At 49.4% G+C, this 13,686-nt stretch overlaps 2 pseudogenes; both read right to left on the bottom strand.

Annotated features, from left to right (window-relative positions):
- Positions 1-2,213: 2,213 nt before the first annotated feature.
- LOC123084642 (L-type lectin-domain containing receptor kinase SIT2-like) lies at positions 2,214-5,174 on the bottom strand (annotated as a pseudogene).
- A 5,417-nt stretch (positions 5,175-10,591) lies between these two features.
- LOC123084641 (LRR receptor-like serine/threonine-protein kinase FLS2) lies at positions 10,592-12,700 on the bottom strand (annotated as a pseudogene).
- Between the last annotated feature and the right edge of the window lie 986 nt (positions 12,701-13,686).

The following is a 13,686-nucleotide window of genomic DNA, read 5'->3' as shown; positions in this document are numbered from 1 at the left end:
ATCTATCAGGATCCAGCGCCTGATCGGCTTAGCAACGTCGATGGAAATTCTCGCTCGCAGAAACCCACCGTTGTGGTCAAATTTTACCAAAAGAGCATCCTTGTCAATCTGCTGAGCTATTGGCTTCCACCATGCCTCATCTCGCAAGTTGTATGGCAGGTTAACAACCCTAGCCCGCACCTACAGCTTGTCGAACTTCACCTCATCCGGCCTCATGCAGTCATCGAATTCCGCTAGCACCACCGCATTCTTGTTGATATGCCAAGGGGATCCGCCCCAAACACGATCCCTATCTCTCTGATTCTCAAACTCTGCCACAAAGATGTTAACTCCAGCAGATTTGAATTGGAGACCCCGTGGATTTCCCCATGCCGGCCGCAAGGCGTTGGTGATCGTCTGGATGTGTAGTTGATTATGGTGCAGAACCTTACCAGCCAGCAGCCACTTCACCGGACCTTCCTCAACGCGATCGTCAAGTATCAAAGGAGTCGCCTCTTCCTCAGAGATATCGAGTTTTCCCAAGGCTTCCTCCAGATGTTTCCTGGCCGCGCGACCCGCGAGTGGATCGTTCTCCGGCACCGCACCCCCCTCCGCAGAGTTGGATCCTGCCATATGCAAGGTCTCCCTCCCGACGGATCTCTCGCACCGGCGATGGATCACCGGACGAAAACCTTTTTCACATCCAAACCCTTTCAGCTGTTCAAGTTACAAAGAAAAAGACTCGCATCGTCCTCGCGTCCCCGCGTCGTCCTCAACCGGGCGACACGGGGGACACAACTACCAACCGCTTCCGGCCTCTCCCTCACCTCCCTCCCTACCCCCGCCGCTGCCGGAGGAGGCCGTCCGACGGCGGAAGACGGCGGCGAGGCGTCCTCAGGTTTTCCTTCCTTTCCCCCCTCGCCCTAGCTCATTCTCACATCCCCATATCCATGGTCAATCTGATCTGATCTGATTGCCGAGACAACCCTGGCCAAGATCGTGGAGCCGATCTCACCGTGGACAGCACACGAGGCGCGCATCCCTCCACGGTCGCCCATAGTGACGGAGGCAAGGGGCATGATGCAATCCGCGACTGCCCACAGATGTTTCTTCTTTGGTACTGTTGTGTGGCCTTGCCCAAGATCTTCGGCGCTACACACAGATCAGAATGACGAGGCACAAGTGGCGGCACCACCACATCGTATTATCTACCTCGTCGGCCAAAAATTAACGGAGATTGATATGTCTAGATGGATCGAAGGCCAGATGTTCTCCACAATTATACTGTATGAACTTGGTAATCGGTGATGTAAGAAAACTGTATGGGACAGATCGGAAGAAGTTTGCGTGTTGGACGATTGGAATTTTGTAGCAGTAATCTCGACGAGTGGGCAGCAACACTGGCAGACTTTGTTCTTGGCGGTCCCAGTTTCTGGGGTGAAAACCCTAGGTCTTGTACCTGACAATGGTGGCTTCCTAGTCTTTTCCTTGTTGAAGGCATTGTTTGGAGATTGGACCTTCTCCAGGGTGAAAATCCAGGATCTAACTATGATGGTTGGACCGGACGACGATAGTGTTTGTGCACTATAACCTTCATGAAGGAGCCATTTTTGGAGAACCCTTTTCGGAGTCTACGTGTTGCCATCACCGGTGCTGCTCTTGCAGCTGTGAGCCTCTCTTTGTTTCGACGGGGCCTTTGTTTTTTCTTTCTCTCTTCTTTTTTTTGTTGACTGTGTGCATCCGTGATGTCTAGACTTGCTCTGGATATTATGTTGTTGCAGAGGCTGGGTGTAATTGGTATCATCTTGATATTAATATATTCGCTTTGTCGAAAACAAGGTTTGCTCTTGCCAGTTTTTGGCTCTGTAAAAATGTAGGCCTTAAATATTCAGAAACAATAAAACAAAACCACTTCAGAGGGTGGGTCGATATTACACGACCTACTTTTGCATAACAAAAGGTACATCTATCTATTAATTCAAGCTGACAACTGACAAGAAACAGAGACTTCGATGGACAGCAGAACCTACATTTCCATAACAAAAAACTACATCTATTAATTCAAGCTGACAACTGACAAGAAACAGAGACTTCGATGGGCAGTAGGATCTGAACACTTGTTTGTGGATCATCTTCCACTTGAGAAGCTGGAGGTCATTCCGTTCCTGCTGCTAACCGTGGCACTCGATGATGTGAACCGGCTGAAACCATCATTCTGCAACACGCCCATCATGCTATAACTCAAAGTTTGTGGGCATCAGCTCCGGGAGGGGCATGTCTCACCGTCGAGGTATTGCATGACCTGCCGCATACTGGGCCTTACATTGGCGAATGGATGCGCACGCAGCAATCCTAGCTTTAACGCCAGGCATACCTCATCAGGGTTGCAGTTGCTGCCTCGTAGCCTCCTGTCCACCGTGTGTGTGTGTCTGTGAGTGACCCTTTGCACCAATGCTCAACGACCCAGTCAATCATTATCTATGAACCGTCGTCATCTTCCTCACCGTTGTCAATAATTGGCCTCCGTCCGCAAGTTACCTCGAGGACGAAAATGCCAAATGCGTACACATCTGTTAGAGGGGTTGCCTTACCGGTGCGCACCAGCTCCGGAGCAAAATACCCCATGGTGCCGACGACGCGTGTTGTTTGTGGATCAGTGCCGTGGTCATACAACCTTGAGAGGTCAAAGTCACCTAGGCGCCCATTCATTTCACTATCGAGAAGCACATTGCTTGATTTGATGTCTCGGTGGATGACAACTTTCTCCCACCTCTCATGAAGGTAGAATAGGCCAGATGCAATGCCTTTGATGATTTCAAATCTCTGAGCCCAATCAAGAGTGGGCTTATCCTCATCCTCTTCTTGATGATGTAAGTACTGTTCAAGACTACCATTTGACATATAGTCATAGACCAATAGAAGTTCACCTTTTCTCCTACAATAACCTAGTAACTGGACGATGTTGCACTGGCGGATACGGCCGAGACTAACAATCTCGGTGATGAACAACTTTATTCCTTGCTTTGACTCATGGGACACCCTCTTCACTGCAACCTCCAGTTTAGAGACCAGAAGCACACCTTTATACACCTTCCCAAATCCTCCATGGCCAAGTAGGTTCTTATTGTGAAATCCTTGAGTAGCATGGACTAAATCCTTGTAGGAGATGCGGTGTGGCCCATACTCATCCTCCCAATCATCGTGCAGCTTGGCATACCTCCTTCGCCTCCGCACCAATAGAATTATAGTTGTTCCTACAAGAAACAAGAATGTGGCACTGGCTATTGGTAGGACGATCTCCAGAACTTTGGGCTGAGGTTTGGGGCCAATCCAAGGTAGATTTGTCAGCTTGGTGATGTCAATGTCTGGTGCAGGACGGTTTATGCCCAAGCTCCAGCCAAGCAGACAATACAGTGAGTTGATCGGACCAGTTGAAGCTGGGAATCCGAGGTAGGGCTGATCTTGTAGTACTGTTTAGAGGTTGTAGGTGGTTGAGACTAGTGGCCTTGACGGTTTGGCTACCTTGAGGGGAGCCAAGGTCACAGTGATCCGAGTGGTATCTCCATCATAATCCACCGACACTTACATTTACTTGCGGCTAACGAGGGACAGGTTGTTGAAGACACCATTGTTCTTGTCATCATAGAAGCCAACTGGTCGGGCTTCAATGGAGGTGAGGCTATGATGTCGATGCCGACATGGTTGTCATCGATGTCGCTGAACTCTGTATTTTGGCTGCTGTGGAGCTCGGCTGCAAATATCTAGTTGCCCGACTTGCCATTGCTTGTTTTGTTGAGGAGGCCCAGGTATTGGAAGTGTTGTACACCTGAGAAATCCTTGGTGGGAGATATCAAGAAAGTCATTCCATCGGTACATTGATCGGAGTAGACGGGGACCATGCCGAACACAAATGTGATGGAGAAGGATTGCACCGCCCCGTTGGGCGACTTGCGAAATCGCCATGGGGTTGGGTAGAAAGCATGGCCCTTTAGGTGAAGAGTGCCATTGGTTAGCTTGAGAATCTCATCTGATGTAACCGTGGCTATGCCATTAATTGTGAGGTCGGCACTGTAAAGACTGGAGAAGTGTTGAACCCTTTGGTCTCGGGCCACTGTATATATTGATAAGTTGTCGTGGCTTACAAGTTTGGGAAGATCGCTAGGAATCTTACAGAGTTTGTACACGAGAAGGAAAGGAGATTACAAAGAGAGAAGGGGTCAGACAGAAGAAGAGATAGACGAGTTTGAAAGATAAACGAATAACTCTATCTAACTATCTAACATCCTCCCTCGGTCTAAACCTATGAAGCCTTGTCTAGGTTTATATTGTACTTAAATTCATTCAACCTCCTCGTGGTCAGTGGTTTGTTGAAGCCATCAGCAAGTTGATCTCCAGTGGGAATAAACCTGATATCAAGTAGCTTGTCAGCCAAAATAGCAATAGATAATAAAAGTCTGATAATAGTTGCTTTAACAACAGGACTGAAAGTATCCTCATAGTCAATTCCAAATCTTTGTTTGAACCCTTTTGGAACCAACCTAGCCGTGTATCTATCTATGCTTCCATTTGCCTTTATTTTAATTTTATAGACCCACTTGCAATCAATAACATTACTCACTATCCATAGCTCATTTCCATTCCTTGTGTGCAAATGCATCACTTAAATTACCTGGTTCACTAGTTCTACTAAGAAACGCACGTTTGTGATTGTCATACCTTATTGTACCATCCTTGTATTCTTTATGCTTGAATATTCCGGACTGCTATCTGGTGGTACGCTGAGAGCCTTCAGTGAGACGAGCAGAGGAAACCGGTGCAGAAATTATTTGTGCATCACTTATATTTTCTGGAACATATGGCAAGGAGCTCCTGGGATGAAGGGCTCAGCCGCGAAGATCCAGGCTCATCCTCCGAAGAAGGCCCACTACCCTGCTGCTCCAGATCCGAAGCAGCCAGCTCGCCCAGCTCGCCTGAGATGGTGCGCCTCGCGCAGGAGAGACAACTAGTGGGCTCCGCATAGCAGCGTTAGGTGAGGCCTGCTCAGGCGTGAGGCAACGGGTACTGCTGGCGTGCCCCGCAGATGTCGACATGTCTCCCATAGTGCCCACAACATCGACCCGTCCATGTGTGGCAGCTGGTGAGTCGTGGAGGCCGCCCGCACCACATGGGGCAGCAGTTGCTATCGCTGCGCGCATCGGAGAATCCCCCTGGGATCGCGCACTGGAGGTGCAGTTCTGCAGCGGATCACCATAAATTTCAGCGCCTGTTTTGTCCACATCTGCACACATAAAATCACAGCCAGAAATGCATTTGTCTCATTAGTACATGCATTTTCTGGTAACATCTCATGATCAGTTTCAGTTAATTCGTCCCCGTGATCAGGAGAAGGCAAAGGCTCAGAAAGAAGTGAAATTTCTTCATGAAGAGAAGCGCCTGCATTGGGATGAAGTTGAGCAAAAGGAAAGATAGTTTCATAAAAAACAATGTCACGAGAAATATAAATGCGTCCAGTTGAGACATCTAGGCACTTGTAGCCTTTATAGCGATTATTGTATCCAATGAAAACGCATTGAGTGGACCAAAACGCAAGTTTGTGGCGATTATAGGGACGAAGACTAGGAAAACAAGCACACCCAAATATTTTGAGAGATGTGTAATCTAGTTTTTGATGAAACAGGCTGATACGTCTCCAACGTATCTATAATTTTTTATTGTTCCATGCTATTATATTATCCATCTTGGATGTTTTATATGCATTTATATACTATTTTATATGATTTTTGGGACTGACCTATTAACCTAGAGCCCAATGCTAGTTTCTGTTTTTTTTCTTGTTTTTGAGTATCGCAGAAAAGGAATATCAAATGGAGTCCAATTGACCTGAAACTCAACGGATATTTTTTTTTGGAAAATATAAAAAATACCGGAACGAAGAGTTACCGGAGGGGAGTCCTGGGGCCACCATGAGGGTGGTGGACGCACCCCCTAGGGCGCGCCCCCTGCCTCGTGGACTCCTTGTGGGGGCCCCTGACTTGTTCTCGGCGCCAACCCCTCCTATATATCCAAAAAACTCCAGAACAGAACCTAGATCAGGAGTTCCGCCGCCGCAAGCCTCTATTGCCACCAAAAACCAATCGGGACCCTGTTCCGGCACCCTGCCGGAGGGGAACCCATCACTGGTGGCCATCTTCATCATCCCGACGCTCTCCATGACGAGGAGGGAGTAGTTCACCCTCGGGGCTGATGGTATGTACCAGTAGCTATGTGTTTGATCTCTCTCTCTCTTGTGTTCTTGATATGGCACGATCCTGATGTATCGCGAGCTTTGATATTATAGTTGGATCTTATGATGCTTCTCCCCGTCTATCTTCTTGTAGTGGATTGACTTTTCCCTTTGAAGTTATCGAATTGAGTCTTGAAAGATTTGATTCGTTCATAAGTAGAGTATCATATATCCCATCGGGAGGAAGATCTGGTGATAATCATGGGCCCACGGTGGCTGGCGCATGTGATTTGCATAGGATGGCATATTGCCATTTGTCGGTGGTTAAGAGTCTTTTACTATGATTGTTATCGACTAGCATTGGAAAAGTTTTGTTATCGACTAGCATCAGTGGCGGAGCTATGTAGCTTCCTGGGGGGGGGGGGGCTGTGGCCCCCCCCCCAATATTGAAACAACTTGTGAAGAAAAAATTATTATGAGGACTTAGATGAGAACTTTTTTTGCTTTTGGCCCCCCCAAGCACTCATATTTTACCTTTCGCCCCCCAGCTCATTTTGTCTAGCTCCGCCACTGACTAGCATTGACAAGCAGACGGAAACATCGCTGAGTAACATTGCAAGTTTTATTATTATTGGAAGCAAATTTGCTTGGGGTCCAAATCCAGAGCACGCAGCAGGCAGGCATCCCACATTGTTAATGCATGCGCGTGACGCGGTCTGCTCTTTCCCTAACAGTTAGTAGGGTCACAGCAGTCATCATGGACCCCACATCTCGTGGCGCTAGTTCAGATACTCCATACAGCCATAAAGGATCTGGGGTAGCACATTTTCACTCCAAAACAATGTTATAAGCGATTCAATCGAAATAGAGTACTAAGACATATGGATTTTAACTGGACACAGGTATGTAAACTTCTCTAGACATATGGATATTTTTAGTCACTCGCTCGTTAATGTCCAGCGATTTACTTTCAGCTTTTATATCAAGACTGTGAATGATATTAAGCAGCCTCTCTTTCTGCTGCCTATATATACCACTATTGTTCTTGGCCCAACCCCTCAAAATCTGTCGCAGATGTCTAATCTTGTATTGGCATCTTTCGACATTCAAATCACCCCTTTCTTCTGAGTTCCATTCCCTTGCTATCAATTCAAGGAACCCTCTCTCTCAAACCACGCAGTTTCAAAAAGATCAACGAAGGTGATTTTAGACGAGAGAGAGAGAGAGAGAGAGGAGGGAGCAATGCATCTTAGGTGCAACAAACGTGTTGCTCATGTATTATGGTACATGGGCGACTTGGCGATCATGCTTAAACTATGTGCACGACTAGGTCAACTCAGCAATTGAATGTCAACACAGTGTTTCCATATTGTCCGGGGGAAACTGAAAGGGAAATGTGAAGTGTGATACGACTTGACTCGGTTGAGGAAAAGAAGGCCGCGCCCGGTAGCTAAGTGTATGTAGTATCGTGTAAAGGAAAAATATTCTACTGGGGGCTTTTAGACTGGAATTCGAGTTGGTGAGAATCATAGGTTAGCACATAGAATGAACAATCAAATAATGTAATCATAGGTTAGCACGTAGAATGAACAATCAAATAATGTTTTGTGGAAGCTTATGCCTTTGTCTCGACATGCTTTCATGTTAATATAGGGGAAAAGCTATGTAGGCCAATACAAGGTTGGTGGGATTACATATTTGAGAATCAAGAAAGAGAGAGATCTAACCGAATCTTTATCAATCAGATTGGTGTACATGATCCTAACAAAATATTCGTTACTTCTAGGACATATTACAAGCTTATAATCTTTGTTATAAGGGAGAGAGAGGTTTGGTGAAATAGTTTTTATATTGCTTGAGCCTCGTGGGCATATATATAGGAGTACAATCATCTACTTGGAGAACCGCAAAAAAAAATTATCTACTTGGAGTACAAGACAAACCAGAACAAATCCTAGTCTATCTCGTTTTTCCTAATAAACATTATACTCAACATCCCCCCGCAGTCACAACGGTAGCGACGCAGACGGTGAGACTGGAGAAGAATAAGAAGGCAAGCCGACGGACACCCCCCCACAGTCGTAACAGTCGACGCATCGCGGAGTCGTGGCTGGAGTGGCAACTGACGAGGTTTCTCAAGCAAGGCGATAGCCCTTTGTGCTGTTTGTCGAGGTAGCCGAGAGCGTGGGTGGTGGAGCCGTGGTCGAGGTAGCCGTGCGAAGAATGCCATGGTCGATGTCGAGTCGGGGTAGCCGGTGTCGAAGAAGTCGCCGTGGAGCCGTGGGCGCAAGGGGGCGCCGAGTTAGTCATGGGCGCAGTGGTGTCAAAGTAGGGTGCGCCGGGAAGAAGATGTTGTTGACGATGCGTCACGGCGGGTTTGCCAAGACCGGGGACACATCATGGATGAAGGCACGCACCGGTGTTGCCAACACCGAGCATGCGTAGACGGACGAAAACAAAGTTGACGAAGCGCCGACCAGGCTTGCCAGGCCCAAGGACACGTCGTGGATGAAGGCACGCATCGGTGTTGCCAGCACCGGGCATGCGTAGACGAGGGACCTGCACGAGCTGTATGCCATGTCGGAGAAGTCGGAGGGGCCAGCAGAGAAGAACTCGACGACGATTGCGGCGTCCATCGGCGCGGGGCCAACGTCACGAACGATGGTCGGAGTAGACGAAGTGGTCAGGGTAGATGACGGCGACGCTGGCGATGGGCTGGTGCTTGGGCGAAGACGAAGGGGGTGGACGGGAGGCGGCGGCGGCCAAAGAAGAGCGGCGGCGGCGGCTAGGTTAGGAGTGCGGCGGCGGTGCTCGAAGTAGGCGAAGAACCTTGACAGCATGATGAAGACCGGCGCGGACGGTGGCGTTCCCGCGCCAAGGGAGGCGGCGCGACGCATACCACGGGAAGTCGACGTGCAGCGACGGCGGTGGACCGTGGGCCGCGGCGCTACGGCCCGAAGGGGCGACGCAGCGGCGGCGGGCAGGTCAAGGCAACGACGGAAGACCTCGGGGCAGCAGCAGGGACCGCGGGTCGCGACTCGACAGCCCGAAGGGGCGGTGCGGCGGAGAAGCGCGGGTCGGTGCAATCGCGGGGACGGCCTCGAGACGGCGGCGTGGACCGCATGCCACGCTCGCTACGGCCCGACGGGGCGATGTAGCGGCGGCGCGAGGGTCGGTGCTGCCACGAGGACGACCTAGAGCGGACGGCCTCGGGGCGGCGGTGGACCGCGGGCCACTACACTACGGCCCGAAGGGCGACGCAGCGGTGACGCGGGTCGGTGCAGCCGGGAGAAGAACCACGGGACGGTGGCGCTGCGGCCCGACGGGGCGATGCAGCGGCAGCCCGTTGCTCGATCGGTGGAGGGACGCGCTGAACTCGGGGACGATCTTCACGGGACCTGCGGAGGCGCGTGCAACCGACGGGCCAGGTCGGTCCCACGGCGTAGATGAGGCGGATCGCGGCGGCGGGCGGGTGATCAATCCGATCGCGCGCGAGGTCGGGGACGCCGCTCGGTGGAGATGGGGTGGCTGCTGAGTCCGAGATGAAGCCGGCGACGGGGGCGGCAGGGCGGCTATGATTGGCCGCCGCATGGTGCGAGGCCACCGGGTCGGGTCATGCAGGAGTCCCGATCGGAGTAGAGCGGTGACGACCGGCGTAGATCGACGGGCGGGCCGACGCACGAACGGCGGCAGAGAAGGGCCGCCGCATGACGCGAAGCTGCCGGGTCGGAGCGACCAGCGGGCAGACGCGCAGACGACGCGTGAGGCCGCCGGGTCGGGGCGACCGACAGGTAGACGCGCGGACGAGGCACGAGGCCGCCGGGTCGGTGAAGAAGCCGGCCGATCGCGCCGGGGTTGGAGTAGAGGCGAACGGGGTCGACGGCGACGGTGGGCGACACAAACCGATCAAGATTACATCGGAAAACCATAAAGAAACCGACGATCAAGATGACCGGCGGGAGAGAGAAAACCCTGAAGCAAGGGCTCGGGGAAAAGACTCTCTAGGGCAGCCGGTCAACACGACCGGCGGACGAACCCTAAGTACGGGCGGCGGTCATGGAGGCCGACCGCCCCGGGGGCGGCGCGCAGGTGCGGAAGCGGCGGCGGCTAGGGTTTAGGATCGACTTGCGATAGATACCATGTTATAAGGGAGAGAGAGGTTTGGTGAAATAGTTTTTATATTGCTTGAGCCTCGTGGGCATATATATAGGAGTACAATCATCTACTTGGAGTACAAGACAAACCAGAACAAATCCTAGCCTATCTCATTTTTCCTAATAAACATTATACTCAACAATCTTCAACAAAACACATTCTTATACAAGCTACTAAATACTTCCTCACTCTTATTTATTCATACAGTTCAACAGTAGAATGACACGCCAATTCTTAACTTGTAGTTGTCTTACTGGTTATCATGCCCCAAGTAACAGTAGAATGACACGTACAGATTGTCATGTAGCTTGTCAAAGAGGCGGAAATAAGCATTCCTCCATGCTCTTTTGAACAGAAGAGCACAAAAGACAATCCAGAGTCCCGCCACAAAGCCAGCCGTCAGCCCAAAGTAGAAGAATACCACTGGATCATAACCATTTTGTCTTCTCTGCTGATCACCATGCTCTAAAGCATTATTGCCTGGGCAATTCTTTTTAAGAGGAGGCCCACAAAGACCATTATTGCCGCTGTACATGGACGGGTTCTCGGCGTAGAGGGTGTCAAGTTGACGTCCTGTCGGAATTCTTCCTACAAGATTGTTGTATGACAAGTCCAAGGAGCTTAGATACGTCAAATCTGACAAGCTTGTTGGGATTTCACCGGAAAGGTTGTTCCTTGATAAGTCGAGTGATTCTAGTGATTTCATAGCCCCAATGTTCCTAGGAATTTTTCCACTCAGGTGATTCCACGATAAATTCAAAGTATACAATCGATTAAGAGAAGTCATCTCATCTGGAATTCCACCCGTTAAGTGGTTGAGTGAAATGTCAATGCCGAACATGTCGTAAACTGTATATATGCCATACTTCAGATTTTGCCGCTTCATCACCACAGACAAAAGGTCCTTGTTCATGTCCTCTTGAACGTACAAGTTAGTCCCACCACGCTGTGGATGTTCTAGTGTCATTGCTATTAATTTTGACAATGACGATGGAATTGCTCCTGAGATATTGTTGCTTGCTAAACTGAAGTACTGAAGTAGTATAAGATTTGTGATGTTGGCTCGAATATCCCCATAAAACATGTTATGGTTTAGCAGCAGAAATTTCAAGTTCAGCAATTCTCCAATCAACGCGGGTAACGTTCCATAGAACTTGTTCACCGCAAGATCAAGGAAAAGCAAATTTGAGCTGTTCTGAATCCAAGATGGAAAATTTCCAGAAAAGCTGTTGTTACTTAAGATCAGAAATTCCATGCTTGGCATCGCAGAACACCATGGAAATTCTCCCTCAAAAAGATTATTGTGTAGATCCAACAAAAGAAGGTTTTTCAATTCACAAATATCCCTAGGAACATGACCAGTAAGGTAATTGGAGAAGAGAATTAGTTGTGTAAGATTTGGAGCTCCAAAATCTAACGGCCAGTCGAGTGAGGTTCTCGGTAACATTGGTATCTCAAAGTGAGATCGAGGCGACCCAAACTAGTAAGATTCCTTAACCCCGAAGGTATAGCTCCAGTAATGCTGTTGTTAGAATGGCCAGTCCTCTGAGGCTTCTCGGTAACATTGGTATCTGGCCAGTTAGCTCGTTCAAACTGAGATCAAGGCGACCCAAACTAGTAAGAAAGGGAAAGTTTTTCTAAGCTGGTCAGTTAGCTCGTTCAGTTAGATGGTATAGCTCCAGTAATGCTGTTGTTAGAAAGGGAAAGTTAATCTAAGCTGGTCAAGTGCCCAACCATATCTGGCAGCATTCCTGTCATATTGTTGTGGTTCGAATACAAGGTGAGGAATTTGTTGGACGAGCATTGTGGCAGTTTCGTTAAAAACTCTGTTATGTTCCCAAAGGCGAGACTTCCATTAAGATCTAGGAGCTCTAAATCACAGAGATTTTTCAAGTCCACCATCATTGTGGCTGAATTGCCGTTATTTTCAAAGGATAGGAATTGGAGGGATGTCATACCTCCTAGGGCGTCAGGGAATGGACCATCGAGATAGGTTTCATCAAGGCCTAAATGTGTGATGCCTGTTATGTTCCAAAACCAACTCGTATCAACTCGTATCTGGCCGAACAACCAGCTGAGACCGATGTGAAGCTCGGTGACATGGCCGGTTTCGTTGCTGCAGGCGACGCCTGTCCAGCGGCAGCAGTCATGGCGCAGTTTTTGCCAAGAGGCGAGGACGCCGTCGGTGTCGTTGATGCCCTGCTTCAAGGCCAGCAACGCGTCCCTCTCGCGCGGCCAGCAGCTCTTCCGCACATGCGCATGTGCGACGACGAAGAAGCCGCAGGACACGGCTGCAGTGGCGAGGAGCAAGGCGAGCTTGGCAATGGCGACTGAGCGGTGCATAGCGGAAGTCCAGTGCTGCTGCTACGGCGCAGGAAGTTTCACGGAAGCCCGGGGTTCCTTCTTATGACCTTTGTGGCCTATTGTACCGGAATTTCTTTTAAGCAATATATGTTTTCCAATTACTTTGCTCGCTCCCTGAGGAACGGTCCCTGTGTGGCCTGTTTGTATTTATATAAGTACACTATATGTTGAAGAGCAACTTGTGTGTTAGAGCATCTCCAACAGCCGCGCTATAGCGTCGCGCGCAAAAAACCCGTTAACGCGCGCGCTGCGGCCTGTTTTGCGCGCCCGCCTGCGCTGGCTCCAGCAGCGGCGCTATAATGCAGCGCGCGCGCGCCGCTCCAGCAGGGCGCAAAAATACAGCGCGCGCGCCGCACAAACCACATGTACATTTCAAAGAAGATGAGCAAAAATGATCAAACAAACAAAATAAAAATCAATAACAAATAGTTCAAAATAAATCATTACAACACAAACAAATAGTTTATCGTTCAGTACAACAACAAATAGTTCAAAATAAATTGTTACAACACAACAAATAGTTCATGAACAATACAATGTCGAGTGCAGATATCATCATGCTCTTTGCCGTCCATGCCATGCCCACCACTCTTCAATTAGATCATTCTGAAGTTCATTGTGCGTTGCGGGACGCCGAATGGCATGATAGGAGGCAACAAAACGGGCTACCCTTTCAGCCCTCCGCCGCACTCGCACGGGATGTCCCAAGAGCTCATACTATGAGTAGTCTAAATCTTAGCCACGCTCATTCTCGATGATCATGTTGTGCATGATCACACAAGCGTGCATGATGTACCAAAGCATTTGTTGATCCCAAAATCTTGCCGGTCCTCTCACAATAGCAAATTGGGCTTGCAAAATCCCAAATGCTCTCTCCACATCTTTTCTAGCCGCCGCCTGAGCATTGTGGAAATCAAGATTTTTCTTACCTTTCGGTTTTTTCAACGGCTTCACGAAGGTTTGCC

This window comes from Triticum aestivum, chromosome 4A (assembly GCF_018294505.1).
Source record: "Triticum aestivum cultivar Chinese Spring chromosome 4A, IWGSC CS RefSeq v2.1, whole genome shotgun sequence".
Lineage (NCBI taxonomy): Eukaryota > Viridiplantae > Streptophyta > Magnoliopsida > Poales > Poaceae > Triticum > Triticum aestivum.
Note: the sequence above shows the minus strand (reverse complement) of the source record. Positions and strands in the feature narration are given on the sequence as shown.